This window comes from Diadema antillarum, unplaced genomic scaffold (genome assembly GCF_040938485.1).
Source record: "Diadema antillarum isolate AM-2024a unplaced genomic scaffold, OU_Dant_1.0 scf00000099, whole genome shotgun sequence".
Lineage (NCBI taxonomy): Eukaryota > Metazoa > Echinodermata > Echinoidea > Diadematoida > Diadematidae > Diadema > Diadema antillarum.
Genome location: NW_027270988.1, coordinates 2,297,108 through 2,300,326, shown reverse-complemented (window position 1 = coordinate 2,300,326; position 3,219 = coordinate 2,297,108).

Here is a 3,219-nt window from a genome sequence, read left to right as displayed (position 1 = left end):
TGAATAATACGAACAGCGCATGCGCAAAACCATACGTCATCCCTCTAATAACGGAAGCTGTATGGTAGCTTACAATGCTCTATCGAAAAGATCATGGAAATAAACGGTGCTCCGCTGCCAGCTATAAAAAAGGAACGTGTATTATATTATAGGCCCTACTATAGTCGTCTAATCCGTAGTGACTGAAAGGAATAGATTATCTATTCTGATTTCAGTTAACTTATTTTTTTTTTTTTGGTGTAAACAAACTTTTGTTACCCTCGTAGAACTTGAGAATGACGTGATAGGGTATAAAAGCCACTGTACAAACTATTTGTATATTTGGTAGGTTCCTACACATGCATCATTTTCCTACAGGTCCAAACAGACAGACAGACAAACAAACAAACAAACAAACAAACAAAATAGCACAAAACAAAAACAACGACACTTAGGTTTTTTTTTTCCCACTGTGATATTTATTACCCTGCATCAAACATATATTCCTCTGAATACATAGGCCTAATGCATCATAACATTTCAAATAACATCATAATATTTCAAATAAAATAGTTTGAAAATCAACCAATAAAGTACCGTGACTCAGACATATCAACAACAACAACAACAACAACAAACAGGTGTCCAAACAGACGCCATTTTTTTTCTGAAACACTTGCAACTTATGATTATTTCTGGCAATAAATTTTCTTTATCAACATTCATAATATTCCCTTTTACCTATATCTTTACATAAATCAAAACGAGATATTATTCTTTGTATTTTACAAACATCTCACAAGTATAGTTACAATTCAATGCCGAATTGAGATTAATACAGTACCCCAAAAAACCAAATAATTTATTTTCTGTCGTAAATGTTATTTCTTACCCCGGTTTTTACCCTCGTCATAGAACTTGAGAATGACGTGATAGGGTATAAAAGCCACTGTATATATACACAGCATTTTCCTGCAGGTCCAAACAAACAGACAGACAAACACAAACAAACAAAAAAGCAAAAACAAAAAACAAAAACAACGACACTTAGGATCTTTTTTTTCCCACTGGGATATTTATTACCCTGGATCAAACATATATTCCTCAGAATACAGAATGCATCATAACATTTATTTTCAAATAACATCATAATATTTCAAATAAAATACTTTGAAAAACAACTAATAAAGTACCGTGACTCAGACATATATAAAAAAAAAAACCAGGTGTCCAAACAGACGCCATATTTTTCTGAAACATTTGCAACTTATGATTATTTCTGGCAATACATTTTTTTTTTATCACTTATTCCCTTTTACTATCTTTACATAAATCAAAACGAGGTATTATTCTTTTTATTTTACAAACATTTCACAAGCATAGTTACAATTCAATGCCGAATTGAGATTAATACAGTACCCCAAAAACCCAAATACTTTATTTCCTGTGGTAAATGTTATTTCTTACCCCGCTTTAACATTTATCCATTCTCTTACTTCAACCCATAATCTATCAACATTATTGACACTCAAAAAAAAAAAAAATGTCTTAAAGTTTCAACATGCACATTACAAAACGAAAATTCTTTTCTTTCAACCAACCCAATTCTATTCAACATCTTATTTGTATATAAAATTCTAGTAACACTCAGGAACTTAGCTACTATATTAGTAAGGCCTAGTCCTATCAATTTTATTAATTTTCTTCTCTTTTTTTTTCTAGTCATTATAGGCTAGTAATTCAATGCATAGGTGGCCTATAACATTTTGTAAATCTAGGCCTATGTCGACGCTCAGAATGGAATTCGAATTAATCCGGAAGAGTTAAAAATTGGTCTAAAGACAGAATAGGACCCTGTTCAAGGAAAATAGCAATTGAAATATTGAGTAGCCTACAGTACACGGTAGGGCCTATCAGTGGGCCGAGATTTGGCCTTGCAGGGCCTATATGGCGTCATTCACCGAAGTTCTACGATTGAGTAGGCCCTACAAAAAAAAAAAAAATGCTTTCACAAAGCAAATTAAATCAACTGGAGTACAATAGTTTTGAATACAGTAGGCCTATCTGAGCAGTCAATTATCTAATGTGCAAAAGTTAGTTTATGACGTCACCCAATTTGAGCTACTGTGCCTTATAAGCCCGGGTAGGCATATAGGATTTTTGTACATACACTGTACAGTGTACTTTGAAACCCTATAAGAGCAATGTCGATTGAGTGAGAGCAGCAACAATATTAATTTTTAGAACACATCAGTGAAAGTTTGGGAAAATGGGACAATCGATGTAAAAGATATAAATTTGTAGCGTTTGGGTGCTGAAATGATTGGATAAGTAGACTCACTATTTCATTTTTATGATATCGTGTGTGGACAACAATATAAGCCTAAAAGCAAAAGACAATTCAACATATTTTTCACTTTTCTATACCTTTAATGAAAGAGCACTTGACCTAATTCTTTCACAAAGCAGGGGAATGATATTACCCGAGTAACAATTAAGTTGATAGAATGTGTAATTCTCATGAAAATTGGTTTTAGTGGAATTCTTCTTTTATTTTCTTAATGCTGTCACCTTATAGCCCCCTCCCTCCCTCCCTCCCTGAGTTTTGTCTTTTTTTTTAAATTCAGAGTGGTCCGACAAACAGTGGTCCCGGGCACCTGGGACAATTGTTATAATAATCATAATAGTAAAATGTGTTGCCGAGTGATCGACTTCGTAAGTTCCTTATCCAGGGCTTCTTACCCCCCCCCCCCTTTTTTTTTTTTTTTTTTTGCCTTCTATACGGATACTGTATATATTCATTATGGCCTAGAAATATTCGCAGCATATTCGCGAATTTAACCCGACAGCCTTTTTTTAACGGCATGAAATGTTGGCGAAATTCCAATGCATGCAGCATTCAAGTCATTCATAGGCGTATAATGTACACGAGAATTTTTCGTGCATTTTCGTGAATTCTGGCTCCTCACGAAATTTGCGAAACTTTTTTAATACACGTGGAAATTTCTGGTTGTACAGAATTTCCTATGATATTTTTCATTAGTCAAGTTCGTACGCCGATTGATTCTTTACTGTTTGTGTGTGTTTGTGTGTGTTTGTGTGTGTGTGTGTGTATGTGTTTTTCGAGAAATTGCAGTGATCTGGCGCCCTCTTGCGTTAGACAACTTGTGCTTGGTTATAGAGTGAATGCAAACGATGATAATGATCATTCCTATATACATTGTGTGTTTGTGTGTACAC